Source organism: Ambystoma mexicanum, chromosome 9 (assembly GCF_040938575.1).
Source record: "Ambystoma mexicanum isolate Mex_15411 chromosome 9, UKY_AmexF1_1, whole genome shotgun sequence".
NCBI lineage: Eukaryota > Metazoa > Chordata > Amphibia > Caudata > Ambystomatidae > Ambystoma > Ambystoma mexicanum.
The window spans coordinates 588,169,761-588,187,395 of NC_090931.1; the positions used below are offsets into that span (position 1 = coordinate 588,169,761).

Below are 17,635 nucleotides of genomic sequence, written 5' to 3' on the forward strand. Positions count from 1 at the left end.
CTGGAACCTGCGTGGGACAAGACAAGCTGTTTTTAGTTGGTGATATGATATGACAGGTTATTTATAACGCGCTTAATACCCAGAGGTTTCTAAGCGTGGACCCGGGGATCGAACCTGTGTTGCTCCGTGTTGTCTTGTTTCCAAGTCGAGCACGCTGCCGCTGAGCTATCCTTCTGGGACTTGGTGGGAGTGCACCATTTTTTATTAACTGCAGTGAAGAGGCAAAGGAAAGGATTTCAGTGACTGTCATAATATTCTTTAATTCAAAGTTTTTAGGTATTTAGTTAGGTTTCAACTAAAGTTCTACTCTTAAAGTAAACTCTGTTAGAAGAATAAGAGTTTGCATGGATTGACGTACTTCTGAGCACGTAAGACTGCATGCAAATGTGCGGTAGACTGCTGAAGTTCAGCTTTCAAGTAGTTAATTGCTTTGAGCAAAGGAGCGTCGCTCCAGTGCTTCATCTCATGTCCGGAGTAAAATCCTGAGGAGTTAGAAGCAATGATATCATTTGAAATGTTGAATGCTCATGTGTGATAAGAAAGCCGTTATTCAAAAAACTTGATGACTGCCTCGCTAACGATACTGACAAATGTCAATCGCGCATGCTCAAAAGAGGCGCTGAGAGTCAAATTCAAATTTGATGGCTTTCCTGACTTGAGATTCCGACCAACTCTAAGCGTGCATGCGTGGAGGCGGCACGGGGGATGCTATAATCTTCTTGCAAATTCAGTGTAATAAAGCGTCGCGTTTGCGTAGAACGAAGAACCAGCGCTAGTTAAACTCCTTTCTGTTAGAAGTGTTCAGTTATATGTTCGAGTGAGAGAGCTGTTCAAGGAGCATAACTTCTGACAACAATACGCACAAGTAACATAACTTAATTTCTTCAGATTTCAATATGAATAAAGCTACATCTGAGTTCACTAAACTATTCAGTTAACATTTCTGATGGATGAACAATAAAGACCATCACTAAGGTCATGATAGAGGAAAGACTGGCCTCAGGAAGTATCCAATGTAATTTTTAACAGTCTTCCCAAGCAGTAACCAATTGAAATGAGAATACATTTCTGAAGCAGCTTTTTTCAAATAATCTTCAATTCAAGTCAAACTCCTTCAACATGGTTATAAAATTATTTTAGATCCTCTAAGCTCAACGCAGAGGATAGCAGGTATAATTTGTAACTAGCGGTTGGAGGGAGAAACTAAGAAGTAGGTAAATGATTATAATGTGTCCTTTGTTCGACTTTTCTATAGATTGGTGCCATACAGAAGACCTGAATCTGTGTTCTTTATTTATTTTTGCCACTTCCCCATTCCCCTGGTGCAGTAGGGTTTTCAGCTGTTTTAATAGTCAGTTATTGACCACACTTTCCTGGGGGACTGTGGGGTTCAGTAGCTTCCGCGGACAAGAGCCTGCAGGACCGGACAGAGCGATGCCATTATTGCCATTATACGTGTGGCGTTAACAGCAAAAACAGGCAGTAGTATATCGGTAAATCACTCTTTTTACTTCACTGCCTGATTATGGGTTTGGCCACTCATGCATCCAAAAAATATCCTCCATGTTAGTGAACATACTGCCACCACTACTGACAATGGCGGTAATGGTTGTGAGGTATTGTCAGTTGCAGTATCAATGACATTCCAATGGAGTGTTATGGGACTGCAGAATGGGGAGTAACCCAAACCCTAAATTAGCCTTGAAACTTGCGGTAAATATAATTTAGTTTGACTTTATTAGTACTGCTAGTATCGCCAAACATGTAATGAGGCCCCTAGTCTAGGAGTTCTAATTTGAGAAGGATCCTGAGCTAGATTTGCCCCAAAATCAAATATGTTCTATGAGCCTGGGGTCTTGGATATCAAGAATATTTTCATAGATTTTTCTAATTAAGTACTTTGTGTCGATGGGGGAAATGTGTTGTGTATGGCTTCCATTGTAATCAATTAGCAGCTCTTTCTCTCTCTGAAGGCTGTATTCTTCTGTTCAGAGGTCATAGTAGAGGATTATGGAATGCTAGTACATTATAGCAGGAGGATGCAGGATTTTCTTTGCCAGCTATTCTTTTTTTTAATTTTGTGTTGCTGTGGGGTGAGAGGCCAGGGAGGACCGTATTAAGACCTTGCAGGTGCAGGAAAAAGGGTCCGGAACATATTTCCTGTCACTTTAACTGCATTGCCAAATTTCGGCTGAAGAGTGGGTCTCAGGGGTCCCGAGACCACCCTTATGCCATCCTAATTTCATGACGAGGCAAAAGGCCAGAAATGCTGCAGCCACCCATCTTATTTCAGACGAATCCCAAGTGCACCAATGATTTACAAGTACACCGAAAGGTATCCCCTCAGCCAACCATACAGACCGAATCCTGTACACATCTTCAGAGGTATAGGAGAAGAAACAGAGATCGTGGATGGAAATACCCTTATGGACTCCCTAGAGTAAGCACCAAGAAGCTAAGATGCTGACGTCATTAGTGACACCACGACAAATCAGTGTTAGACATGAAGTACATGTGCAGTCCGCACTGCACCACACAAACACAAACTCGAATATATGAAGAACGTGAGAATTCAGTCCTATATCTAGAGGACAGATACATGTACATAATGTCATTGCTTTTTATTATTTTTGTCATTAGCCAAATGCAGTAACGCAGAACTGCAAAGCACAAGAGATCCAGAGCAAGCTTGCTGATGCTTCAAGCCAATAGTTGTGTGGACATACAGGAGTGCATATGGAACATGATCGAACCACATATAACTAAGCCATAGGGAACGTAGCATAACATGGACAATGTAGAAACCACATGATAAGGGTTTGGAAAATTACAGCAGGCCTCAAGCCACTGAATATGAGACAGATCGAGCTGACTCAGGCTGCACAGAGAGCAAGATGCGTGAGACAGGCCCACAGCCAAGGCTAGAGATATGAAGACACATTCCAATCCACAGACGACAAAGGACCAGCTGCAGAGAAACTGAATAAATACTTATAATTGTGAGCTGCAGAGCTCAATTTTGTGGTCTCTAAACTCGTGATGCAGCCAGATGAGACAATGTACAGCCATTCACAGTGAGAAAGGGCAGCAGATCCCACCAAGACAGATGCAGACTGCAACAGGTGTTGCAATGAGAGAACAATATTCTCATTGGCAAAGGTAGTTTACACAAGTTACGATATAGACACATAATCGTTCACATCGCCTTGAAGAGGTGCACAGCGAGCTGAGAACTCGATTGAGGCCCAGGCCTGGGGGGATCAGCTCTAACCATAATGCCATATCATATTATATCATATCATAGCATAACCAATGACAGTTTAGTATTCCAGGGGTAGACAGTAAGGGGCAAGAACCAATGGTAAACTCACTATTCTGCAACAATGTAATAGATAGTCCTTTTGGGATGCGACAGGCCAGCCACCTGACATGTAAGAGCCAGTAGAATAACACGTATAGGAGATCGTATAGAGTGCTCAATACCCAGTCTCTCACACTGATAGATTTTTGGAGGAAGGGCCCAGGAGGTGATGTAATATCACAACAAAACTGGGGAGTACGCATTGTAATTTCGAGACGTACTAGAATCTTCTGATGTTCTTGCATTGATCACTGTTGGTTTTATTTGCAATAAACCGCAGTTTGTACTTGCAGTTGACTGAGCCCTCCATTTGTTCTGGGGAGGGTGTTGGGCTCACCGAGTCCGCGGAACCCCCAGCATCGTTCTGGCCTAACTCATAAAGAAGCCCCCTTTTTATGTTGTTTATAGCCTCTACGCTCCCCCACTGTTCACCCCCCACAATGCTGGTCCATGAAGGACAGTGCAGATGGTGGAAAAAGGATGCATGGGGGCCATACACAACATAATATTTTAGAAAAGGTAGCTGGCAACTGATGTATTCGACCTTGGTGTCCCATGGACATCATTGACAGCTCAAGCTTTGCTCTCATCATACATCAGATGTCACCCTGAACACAATGGATACAATATATCCCCATAGTTCATAGTCATCCATCTATAATTCTATAAATAGTGTTTTCTGACACTTTTTGGCTCCGATAATTGACAGGTTCAGATTTATCATTTTGTTTTTCACCGATATAACAAAGTTGAGCGTGCTCCCCCCTATAATCTTTCCTACTTATCAAACTGGGGTGAAACCATGCCACGTTCCCTTGCCACTAGGGGCATAAATCCCAATGCCGCAGACTGAGACAGAGATCCACCAGTGGCAAACCACCACCAACCCTGCAGCATACTGGTGCTGTGTACATGGCACATTTCAAGATACTGCACATTCACACACATTTACCAGCATACGCATGTTGGCTTTGGGTACTGTTGCTGAAACAGGTTGCTGCCCATCCAGCCCATGGGAGCTGTAATGCAGAAATCGACTCCAAAATTGCATTTTTACCACTCTTGTGATAATCCAAAACAACAGGCAATTGGTAAAATGGGGTAAATAAATATCGGACCATTACAACAGTAAAAGAACAGTAAAAGAATATTGTCAAAATCACAGCCCTTTTTCTTGCAGAGACAGACACAACAGTAGGTGTGTGAGGGTAGGGATCTGTTTTTTGCACCTTGGAGGGAGCAGGTAATGAGGGTTAGTGTGCCAAAAGGGTCTTCTCCTTCTCCATCCCTTTCCTCTTGCAGGTGGTCGCTCACTCGAGACCACGAGGATCCAGCTGTTTTTGTGGAATTTCAACAAGAAGGTGAGGAGCAGCTTTGGCCCCCCCATTTGCGGGCTGTGTGCACTGTGAGTATGATTTTTCTACATCTTGCATTGCATCTGCAGTGCGCTACCGAAGGGCTGCACCCCACTACACTCTGGGTTATAGCCCATGTCGGGCATGTTTCACGCAGGGGCCCAACCTGTGCATAGCCCAGTGGAGTTGAAGAATTGCTGGGACCCAAACACTCTGCAAGATGGCCGCTGCCATCAGCATCGGAGGTGGACCTCATTGCTGGCCAACCTCCTGCTCCTGATTGGGGCTCATCTCTTCCATCTGCCCAATCCGGGAGCCGGCCCCAGCCAAGGCCCACACCTTAGGCCCCTGTCTGGACCTGTCCAGAGTGGGAAGGAGCCCCCCTCCATGCCGCCAATCCAGCAACCGACCCCCGGTCCATGTTGCCGACCAAACTTGCAGTACTTGATCATGGGCTATCTGTTTCTACTTTATACCGGTAAGCCCCCCGTAACTGGCCTACAACCCTCCCACTGGTTACCATGGATCTTTGTCTCCATTTCCTTCTAGCATAACTGCAATCTAGTTCTTGTTGAGCAGCTATTATGTGTACCTGCCTAAACTCACTCACTGCTTGTTTCCTACTACTTGCTAGTGCCTTCCTTAAACTGCTCTTTAAGCTTACACTACACCTGTGCACCCAACATTCTTGTGCTGTATTTCTGCCTTTTGGGGAAATTCGAACCTAGGTGTGCTTTTACATCTGTGCGCCCTCCATTTTTGTGCTGTAGTTAGTGTTTTTTGGCAACTTCGACTCTAGGTGTGCTTTTTAATTTCAAATCGCTGCATCCCCCATGTTGTGCTGTATTCATGCTTTTTGGCAACTACAAATCTAGGTGTGCTTTTTAAATCACTGCATCTCCCATGTTGTGCTGTATTAGTGCTTTTTGGCAACTTCGAATATAGGTGTGCTTTTTAGATCGCTGCATTCTCCATTTTGTGCTGTATTTAGTGCTTTTGGCAAGTTCGAGTCTAGGAGTGCTTTTTAATCTGTGCACTGATTGTCTTCCTTTGCACACCTCCTCCTCTGCGCCTGCCTGGCTGCTAAGCCACTTGGTGAGTTCCTGTGCACTGTGCAGTGCCCCGGCTTATCTCTCTCTCCCCCTCTACTCCCATGGCACTCTCCATCTCTCCTATCGATCCCAACTGCTATTCTATCATCTATCCTACCTCTCTCATGAAGTCTGGAAGTAAAAAGCTGAGAAAAGCTCTCCTGGACTCCAACCCAGGCTTACCTATCGCTGACACTTACGTCAATGCCACTTCCAGACTATCACAGACATACTCTTCACTGTCCGCTTTCCTGACCTATGGACCCCCCCCATCTGGTCTCCACTCTTTCACCTCCTCACCCATTAATGCTGCCACTACGTGGGAAGTACTTCTTGCATACTTCATAACCTCTAGGTGTATCATTAATGTCTATCACAATGGCACTATCATAGCCCAAGGTTCTCAACCTACTCTTCTCCTTCTCGACCAGCGCCTGCCTTCTCTCATAAACATCTTCCCTTCTCCTGCCACACCTGCTTCCTCTCCCCTCACTTCTTCCCCACCATCGATGGGAGTACCACGCCCGAGTACACCCCCTTGGAAAACCTTCAAAGGTGGTAACCAGCTTCACTTAGCTACTCTGAATGCTCGCTCTGCTGACAAACACTCCTCTTACATCTGTCTCCTTCTCAAAGACTTTCACCCGAACGTCCTCATTGTTACCGAGATGTGGTTGAATGCCAGCTCTGTCACTGCTTTTGACACTCTCCTACCTGAGGGATAACAAATCCTTTCCAAACCCAAGCCCAACAGGCCTGGAGGTGGGGTTGCCTTGATCTTCCATGAGTGAGTCCCTGCTTCCATCATTCCTACTCAATCCTACTCCTCTTTTGAATGCCTTGTCTGTAGGCTTGAGGTCTTGACTACTCTCTCTCTCACCCTCACCACTATCTTCAGACCACCTGCCCCTATCTCTCTCTTCCTATTTGAATGGGAAGACCTTGCCTCATCCCTTTTAACCTCTTCTTCCAAACTCCTCCTCCTTGGTGACTTCAACACCCACCTCAACCCACTTGAAACATCCACCTCTCAGTTCTGGGTCCTCTGTGACTCCCTCTTTCTCACTATTCTTCCTTTAGGCCTGACTTACTCTGCCGGCCACACTCTGGATGCCCTCATATCTGGTGACATCCCTATCTCTAATACGGTCACCATGCCCTTTCCTGGTCTGAACACTCTCTCCTTTCCTCCCACCTTGGGCCCCTTGGCCCTCTATCCGAGCCACCCCCTGCACTGCCAGACTCCTTCACCATCATTCGACCGATGAAACGAGTGTCAGTTGCTGCTTTTGCCTTCACTTTCATCCCCCCTTGCACTCCCGCTCCTGACTCTCCCTCTGACTCTCTCCTTGCTAACCTGCACCTTGCCATCTCTAACACCCATGACATCCTTGTCCCTGCCATGAGGATCTGCCTAACACCTGCCCCAAGAACAACAGCGGGTACCACTCCGATCTATTGTCTCTGAAACACAAGTGCAGAGTTGCTGAACGGAAGTGGCAGACCGTGGGCTTAATTTCTGACAAACTGGCATGCCACCTGCTCCAAAGGCTATATCGCTTCCCTGTCTGCTCCAAGAAGCGGGCCCACATCCAAGCTTGCATCTCTGGAGCCACTAACAACACGGCCAAACCTTTCAAAATCTGCAAGGAACTCACCAATCCACTTGCAGTCTCCACCTCTCTCCTTCCATCCCAGGCTCTGTGCACTGCCTTAGCCTCCCACTTTACATCCAAAACTCAGGACATCCTGTCCTCACTCTCCTCTGCCCCATCTCCTCTCCCATACCTGCTCCCCAGCCTCCCTTGGCTTCCTCCTTCCACCCCCCTCACTCTCCTCCCTCCTGCCCATAGCACCAGATGAGGTCTCTAAAGTGGTCCGCTCTATGAAGGACTCCTCCAAACAGGTGCCCCTGCTCCTCCAGAACCATTAAGGACAACATCTCCTCTCTCGCCCCGGCTCTTGCTGATCTGTGTGATAACTCCTTCTCCACTGGCTCTTTCCCTCTATCCTTCAAGCACTCCCTTGTGCACCCTCTCTTAAAAAAGCCGTCTGCTCACCCTTCCTGTTCGGCTAACTATCGCCCTATCTCTACTACCCTCTTCCTGGGTAAACTCTTGGAGAAGTTTCTCCTCCCCCAACTGACCATCCAAACGGATCTTGTTGGTTGCCTTCATGACCATCAATCTGGATTCCGGGCATCCAGAGGCACGGAAACTGCTCTCCTGAATGACTGTGAAACCATGTTAGCAATTCTCGACTCCAACTCTCCTGCTGTTCTCATTCTCCTTGATTTCTCCACTCCCTTTGACACGGTCAACTATTCCATCCTCATAAAATGACTCTGTGACACCCACGGCATCACTGACTGGGCTATGGATTGGCTGACCTCTTTCCTCACTAACTGCCCTTGCCAGCTGCAAGTGGGCCCTTTCTCCTCCACCACCACCATCTCTACCTGTGGCAACCCACAAGGCTCTATCCTATCACCATGGATCTTTAATATCTACCTCACCCCTCTTGCTCACCTGACCCCCTCCTTCTTTTCTCATTTCCAGTGTTATGCCAATGACACACAGATTTCCTACAAACTTCCCCCTACTTCCCCCTCATCCTCCTCTCTCATCCCAGACTGCCTGTCCGCCATTCAGGCATTGTGTGCAGCGAATGATCTTTATCTCAATGCCAGTAAGACAGAGATCCTCCTCATCGGGACACCCGCGCCCTCTTTTCCTCCTACCCTCTGGCCACCCTCTTTGGGACCTCTACCCCACCCCTAATTGGGCCCTCTACCCCCACCATCAGTGAGGCCAAAAACCTTGAGGGCATCTGCGACTCCGCTCTCCTTCACCCCTCACAACATGGACCTTACCAAGAAGTCCCTCTTCCAGCTCCACCTCCTCAGAGGCATTCTTCATTTTCTCACCTTTCCCCAGAAGCTCAATGTCTCATGAGCTCTGGTCCTCTCCAGGCTGGACTACTGCAACAGCCTCTTTCTCAATCTCCCTCTTTCCTCCCTTTGCCCCCTCCAGCTAATCCAGAATAGGGCTGCAAGACTTACCCTTAACCTCAAGCCCAGGGACCGTATCGCTCCAGCCCTAAAATCCCTACACTGGCTCTCAGTGGCTGCAAGGATCAAATTCAAGGCCCTCTGCTGGTACCATGTTATCTCCAAATTACCCTCCCTAAATACTCCACTGCTAGAGCCCTACGCTCCTCTAACTCCAACTCTCATACTGTCAAACGCTTCGCCAAGCAGAGGAGTGGGGGGCAGGTCTCTCTCTCCTCAGCTGGTGCCTCCCTTTGGAACAGCCTCCCTGCCCCCCTCAGACTTGAGGCAGAACTCCTTAATTTCCGGAAACTGCTCAAAACTCTACTCTTCCCTACCTCTATCCCTCTTTCCCTTCCCTGCTAATCACCCCACTGCAGCTGTTACCGGTGGCCTGATCCTCATGAATACAACAGGACCCCAGGCTCTTCCTCCCAGTCAATACCAGCACCCCCTCCCCCCACTGCACTGCCCTACGGGCCCCTGCTTGGTGGCTCCACATCCCACCCTTGGGAGCCACCTGCATTAGCACTTAGCCTGAGGTTCTCCTCCTTGGCTCCCCTAAGCTCTTCCCTCTTGGGCCCCCCTCCAGCACTTGTCCACTCCTCTGCTCCCCCTTTCCATCCCCATCTCCTGCCCTTCTCCCCAATGCACTTGCACGGCCGAATGCCACAAGGCCTAGTAGGACCACAACTGTATATTTACTGTTTTTGCCATTGTTATTATTTCCCCGGTTCCCTTCCCATTTAGCCTTGTGGTGCTTTGAAACACAATTCTATTGTATAAAGCACCTTACAAATGTTCAATTAAATAAAATAAAAAATAACTACAAAGCCCCAACACACCCTCGTCACACTACCCTAAATGTGACAAGGAAAGGTGGCAGCCAAGGGTTTACACGTTTGCCTATTGTGTATAATTTGTATATACGTAAACACTAAGGTGGCCATTTTGATGTTTGAGGAGGTGTAAATTGATCATTATTTACTGTCAGTGACGTAAAGTGGCCACCCATCCCGTATTTTGCAGACTGTCATGATTTTACGGGCAGTGTGCTTCATCCCACAAACCCTATGGGCCTAATTCACAGAGCATTTTCCAATGGGATTGCACCATTATAAAGCGATTCTGTGAATTAGGCACTAGGTCTGTGATTAATGTGACTGAGCGAAAGGTATGACTTTGCATGTCTGCAGCAGGATGAAAGGCTTCCCAGCGCTCGGAGATCGCACTTTCCAAGCACACAGCAGCATCTGGGAAACAGCCAAGCCTTAGTAGGGGAGCATTTAGGGGTTGATTGCTGAACCAGTGAGTGGGCAATAGGGAGAGCCTAGTGTCCTTTAAGAGGTGCGAATGGTAGGTGACAAGAATGTGGCAGGTTCATAGCGCATGCGAAGTAATGACTAGAGTTTTAAAACCGAAGGGAGATTTCTTTAGGCTTGAGTTACCTTGAAGATGCTAATGTAATCTCCCATTCAGAATTCGGGGAAATACAGCTAAAACCATACTCATTTTGCTCGGCGTGTTTCTAAAATGACTTACATACCGACGCATTAGCGTAGTATGTAAGTTGTGTACTTTTCAAGCCATCACTGTGAAACTAAGTATTATTTGACTTCATGACACCGAAACCCTAAATATTTATTTGACCCAAAGCTGAGAAGATATATGGTCAGGTGTGTAATGACAGTTTTACTATTTAAACAAAGTGTGTGATTCTGGGCAAAGCATTTAATCTCATGGCCTGATTTACAAAATCGTTTTTCAATGGGATTTTCCCATTAAAAAATGTGTTTGACTAACCATTAAAACAGAAGTGGACTAACAACTCATAAGATATTGTTGATATTGAATGTATTTGATAAAAAAAGGATAATTTATATCTTAGGGTGTAGTGCTCTGGTTTAATAACACTCTATATGCTGTAAATCATGAGGGAGGCTTTTTTTAATATTAGCAAAGGCTGTGAACTGAACCACTTCCAGGGACTCCAAATAAGACACTGTGGGGCCTCATTACAAGTCTGCTGGTCCGGAAATAAGGGTGCCGGTAGAAATATACCGGCACCATTTCTGGCCTGGCAGACTACAGCTGTGCCTGCCAGCGCCATTGCGCATGGCAGGTCTGACATGCCGGCGCAACGGCCCCAGTAGGCACAGTTGTCACAGAAGCACTGACACCATTATCAAAGGTGCCAGTGCTTCCGAGTGCCCATTCCCATGGAGTCCTATGGGACTGCATGACAGCGGGGACTAACATTTTCCGGCGCCTGACATCCCGGCCCCCCGGGAATTATAAAGTCCCAGTGGTACCAGGATATCAGGCTCCAGAAACGGTGTTACAGTCTGGTGGCAACACGCCGGCAGCACCGACAGGTTACCGCCAGACTTGTAATGAGGCACAGTAAGAGGTCATTACGAGGATGGCGGTAGCCGTGCCGGTAAATACCGGCACGGCTGCCGCGGGAGTCATGAATTTTCCGAAAATGGGCAATTACCGGGGCATTACAGCCCCGGCGGACCAGGTAATCGCCCATTCACGGGCGCCAGAAAATATGACTCCCCATTACCATTTGAGTCCCATTGGACTCAATGGGAATGGGGAGGACGGATGCACCGGCACCATTTATGAATGGTGCCGGTGCATCCGTCAAGGGCTGCAAGCGGGTGCCTTTCCGCCCGCCAGGTCAGACCTGGCGGGCAGAAGGGCACCCGCTCGCAGACTCGTAGTTTGCCAGTCCGGAAACAATGGTACCGGCAAGCTTAACTGTACCGTTGTTACCACACTAGCACATTTGTAATGAGGCCCAAAGTCTTTTTTTAAAGTAAAATTTAAATCCAAAAGCCTAACAATACTTATTTAGTAAGACAAAAATAAAAATGACCCAGGAGCTATAGCAAGTGAACTCAAACATTTGTAGCCAGCACGTAAAGTCCCAAATATAGAGATTAAAGGAGAGGGGTACGAAGAAGGCATAGGAAAAGGAGAGGAGTGGGGTGGAAGGGTGTTGGTGGTATCATGGCACTGTGATGAAAAGCACTTATGTTATGTCAGGTTATGCCATTTGATGGTATGTTAGGTTATTGTATCTCACATGGTTGTATACGAATTGATCGTTTTACAACTGCTCGAATGACAATTGACCTTTTCACAATTGACCGAATTGTGAAGGTCAATTGTACCATATATGTGGGGAAAAGGTCAATTGTGACCCTTTAAATTCGGTCAATTGTTCATTCGAACAATTGTAAACGACCAATTTGGGTAATACCTCTCACACAGTAAGTCTTCTGCCATTTGGAGGTTGGGCCTGTGATGATAAATGGAACTATTCCCAGTTCCTAAAAGGGACCCAAATCATTTGATGCAAACGCAAATTAAGGCAGTACTAAATGTCACGCACCAATGCCTAATCCCAAACAACGACCCGAGGCCTCAATATGCCCTAAATCCTGGTCTCCAACTTGTATGGGGCAGCCCCGGTGAAATTCCCCATCAAAGGGCATCAGCTATCAGGTTCCGCCCCCTCCATTTCTGACTGTTTGCCTGCCTGCATAGCAATGACTACATGGCCTACCACTGCCAGTTTAGTAGACACTGAGAACATTGGCAAGGTGTACGGCGTCAGTAATCACCACAGTGGGGGGCGTGGCTTGACACCAACGTTAATGGCCGCCTGACTCCACTCCTCCCACCCGTGACACCTATGAATTTATGCCCGCAGCGTTCCCTCGGCCCATTACCACATTCTTTGCCTGTCTGGTTGTTGCCCTCCATTGGAGGAGTAGTGCGGTGCCTTTTTCTTTGAAGTTACCGGCTCCCAATCATACGTGGGGCTCCTCTGCTTCGCTTCATCAGCTGCTCTCTCAGGGAGCCGGCACAGCTAACTAGAATTTCGGCTGCCCAGTCAGGAAACACTGGAGGTCTCCAGAGCCTGGCCTCTAACATACGCCATCTGCTGGCCTAAAAACAATATGCGCCATAGTAGAAAAGAAACCTTACAAATTGGTAATGAAGGAACTTCTTCAGCAAGAACTGCTTCACACTGCAATGAGATTCTCTTATTTTATTTGTATTTTATTTTCACGGCGAGGCTGCTCATTATATTCCTAGCCTCAAACTGTGGCAAACTTGACTAATATATTAGATTTGCCATTGCTTATAATATTACTTCAGGCATATTCCCCACATTCTCTGTCACTACAACTGACTATACTAAATAAGTAGAAAATGGGAAAATAAATAATTCAAGCATCATGGCCTTAGGAAAAGGCGGGCAAAAGCCAGTACAACCTCACAAGGATGCCCAGTGAGCCTCATCCCCTGCCACACTCCTTTCATCGCCTGCCTGTTCATCCCCAGGCTGTTTAACGTGCACATTCCATCGAATGTGCTCATCACATTTTTTTGGGGGGGGCGGGAAAGGGAAGATAAGGGTTTGGGCGGGTGGGCAATAGCAAAAAATAAGTGTGGGAGAGGGATTGGAGGGTACCCCCCCCAAAAAAAAAGAACGATGAGCACATTCGATGGAATGTGCACCTCAAAAAGCCTGGGGATGAACAGGCAGGCGATGAAATGACATGGAACCATGGAAACCATCAACTCAAAGCTGCAGCAACTCAATGACAGATGGTGCGTATGCGAAAATAGAATGGAGGAGGTGGAAAAAAGAGTAAACCTGGTGGAGGATCTCTCTCCTAGAGTGACTGCACTTGAAACTACCATTAAAGAGCTCCAGAAACACAACGAGGAACTGGAAAATCGAGGTAGAAGGAATAACCTCTGTATATCTGGCATTCCTGAAGGATGCGAACAAAAGGACGCCATCTTATTTCTACAGAAAATGCTTTCATCCCTTCTCCATATTCCATCAGACATCGTCCTCACTATTCAACGGGCACACCGGATTGGGCCTCCAAAATCAGCTCATGCTCATGATCAACATCCCATGCCTCGCACCCTTATTTTTTTACTACTGGAATATACTCAGTTGCATCTCATCCTTTCCAAAGCTAAAGAAAAGCGCAATCTCTTCTGGGAAGGCCGCAGGATTTACATTTTGCAGGAAGTCCCCCAGAATACGTCTCTGCGGCGCAAGGAATTCCTCTTATATCCGCCTGCACTTAAGCAACTGAAAATTAGATATGGCCTTTTCTATCCTTGCTCCTTCAAAGTCACACAGAATGGAAGAACATTGGTCTTTGATGATCCTGCAGACCTTAAATCCTTTATAAGATCCCTCAAAGCCGATAGCATGGACACTTCTACTCCACCCATGCCCTCTACATCTGCCACCTAACTCTTCACTCAGTAAAGCATATCTCATTATGGCACAGCCCCTATTTTTGGCTGCGGGCATTGACTTTACATTTAGATACCCTTGATATAACTCGCAGGCGTGGTTGCTGTGGCTCAGGCACCCTTTAACCCGCAGGACTCTTTTTGTAGTCCAGCTAGGGGTTTCCTAGCCCTCAACTTCGCCTGGTTCATCTTTCTGTTCATTTTCCTGACATCTATCTTTTCTTCTATCTGTTAGCACTTCTTTTTTTCCACATTCTTCTTTTTTCCTACATCTCTAATTACATGTCATACGGATGTCAGGGTTGTTTGCCTCCCCACCTTCCTTATGTATTACCCTTATGTGTCCTGTTCTCTCTCAATTGGTACAATAGGCAAATAATGACATGTATATGTTTGTTTTTTCCTACATCATTCTAGAACGGGTATTTCCTTCATTCAATTGCTATGTCTTACATGGATTGTTCATATTTACTAGCATCTTCTATCAATAATGAGTACGTTTAAATGCATATCCTGGAATCTGAAAGGGATGAACAACCCAATTAAGAGATGTAAGGTTCTCTCACACCTCAAAAGATTTGGCCCCTCTGTTGCCTGTGTACAGTAGACCCACCTGTCCATGGTTGAATCAATGAAGTTGAAGTCTTTGTGGGTCCAGGATGTTATTGCTAGCCCTGCCCCAGCAAAGAAAAACTGTTATGCCATACTCATTAGTAAGAGCCTCCCCTACAAGATTAGCTGATACCTGGAGACTCCTGCACCGCACAGATTTTGACTTCACATTTCATTCACTGCCCCATGACTCCCTCTCATGGCTAGATTATATTTTTGTCACTAAATCAGTGTCACACACTGACACGACGAAACATTCCGGCAGATGGCGCTTCAATAACACACTATTACAAGACGATCAGTTTGTTAAGTCATTTATCAAATTTTCAGTAACAGTTCTTTCTTGACAATAAAGATGAAGATACCTCTAAGGGTAACAATTGGGATGCATTTAAGACGGCACTGAGAGGAAATGTTATTCAATATGTTAGCAGAAAGAAAAAATAATACAAAAAGGTGTTAGATTAATTATTTCTGGAACTTTCCAAAAATGAAAAAATACACTATCAATCACCCTCGCAACTATACCAAACCTCTAACAAAGCAGGTAAAACTCTTGCTTCCTATTTAAAATCCTGAAAAGAAAAAACCTTCATCTCACACATTAAGAACAGTGTGGGCACTACTGTTACCGACTCTAATGAGATCCTAGATGTCTTCAAAATCTTTTACTCTCACCTTTACTACCCAGGTCTCACCCTTGCTCCTGATAGCCTCCTCTTTCATCCAAAATATTAAGAGAGACTCTTATCCCCAGATCGATCTTAGCAGCCTTGATTCCGAAATATCCATCGAAGAAATCATTCAGGCTACTAATGATCTCAAGACCGGCAATGCACCTGGCCCTGATGGCCTCTCTCCTGAGTTCTTTCATTGTTTTTCTAGTATCCTATCGCCTAAACCCAAATCACTCTTTACCTATTTAACTAGCAAAAACTCCTCCTCCCGGTCATTTGCCGAAGCCACTATGATTCTTTTCCCTAAAGCCCTGAAAGACTCTGCCCTTCCTAAAAATTATAGGCCCATTTCCCTAATAAATGTTGAATGTAAGATATTTGCAAGGATTCATGCTAATAGAATTGAATCCTGCCTCACCAAACTAATTAAATCAGATCAAGTTGTGTATCTAAAAGGGAGAAACATCCCCTCAAATGCTAGACTTTTACTGGATGCCATGCAGCTTATAGCAAAAGACAAAAAATATAAGCATGGCTATGCTGCCAAGCTGAAAAAGCTTTTGATCGAGTGCACTGGGACTTCTTGTTCCAATCTTTACGCTGGCATGGCTGCGGAGAAGGCTTTATATCGATGGTCAAACTTCTATACTCCAACCCCAAGTCCTCTATCTTCATTAACAGTCAATCATCATCCCTCTTCCCCCTTAAAAGGGACACTAGACAGGGTTGCCTTTTCTCTCCCATTTTATATGTCTTATCTCTTGAGCCCCTGTTACAACGTATAAGAACTAATCCTCTAATTCCTGGTGTAACCTGCGGTAAACATGAATTTAAAATAGCAGCATACGCCGATGACATTCTAATTCTTTTAAAAAATCCAAAAGATCATATTCCATACCTTTTGTCAGTTCTTAATGATTTCTCTTTAGCCTCGTGCTATAAATTAAATAAGGATAAATCAGAGCTCTTCCCTCATTAACCCATTTTGCCTAAAGCATGAAATGGATATGTTTGGCTTTAAATGGTGTGACAATTCATTTAAATATCTAAGCTTACTCTTCACCTCTTCTACTAAAAATATAATAAAATTAAACTCTTCATCTCTTCTTCTTAAACTCAAGGAACTTACCTCTCTCTGGTCACCACTATATCTCTCTTGGTGGGGGAGTCTTGAAACTATTAAGATGATGCTTTTTCCCATCATTCTCTAATACCTTCAAATGCTCCCCATAGCCCTTCCCATTTCATTCTTCTCTGCCATAAACTCTATATTACTCAACTTCTTATGGGGCATTTGTAAAAATAAAAGAATTTCGGTAAGCAAACTTAGAACCCCCTTTGAGCAGGCTGGCGTCAAGTTTTCAGACTTCCAACAATACCATAATGCATTTCATATTAAACAATGAGGCATCTGGCTCAATTCCCCCGAATTAGAAGACCTCCCTACCTGGTTAATTCTTGAATCTTACACTACTAAACTTACTAACCCAAATAAGGCAGCTGTTCCTGCCCTTAGAACCTTTCCCTTCCAACCCACTTGCTCGCTGACTCTAAAATTCTCACCTTTTCTATGGAACAACAAACATATTACATTGAACAACAGGACACTTTATAGAAAGTCCTGGATTAGCAAAAGTATTAGATTAATTCACCAAATCAATCACACTATCCGCTGGGAATCCTTCCATAATTTATAAATAAGGTTCTCCTTGCCCTCCTCAGACTTTGGCTTCTACAATAAATTAGTTAACGCATGCCTTAATAGTTTTCCGCACTTCACGCAGAATGAGCTCATTTCCAACCCTACAAGAATCCTGTTCATGACTTCTACTCCCAGTATCAAATCGGCTCAATTCTATAAACTATTAGGCACCAAGAATTGCCCTGCTGATAGATGGTGTATCCAAACCCAATGGGAAATGGACTGTGGGAAAGTGTTTGATAACAAAACATGGGAATCACTCTGGTCTAAGGTCAACACTGTCTCCACTGCTGCCAACATTTCGCAAAGTCTATTTTTCTTCCTTCATAGGGCTTTTATCACTCCAATATGCCTCTTGAAAACCAAATTTGGAACGGATGGAAACTGCTGGACTTGTGGCAACATCGCTGGATCACACTGTCATATGTTCTTTCAGTGCCCTTCTTTGCATTCTTTCTGGCGGGAGGTGTGGTCCCTGTGAAATATC

General features: G+C 45.4%; 1 protein-coding gene across 1 annotated transcript in view; it reads right to left on the reverse strand.

Moving 5' to 3' along the window:
* Window positions 1-17,635, reverse strand: part of ITGAE (integrin subunit alpha E) — a 439,817-nt gene that overhangs the window by 39,654 nt on the left and 382,528 nt on the right. The gene's annotated exons all lie outside the window — the stretch shown is intronic.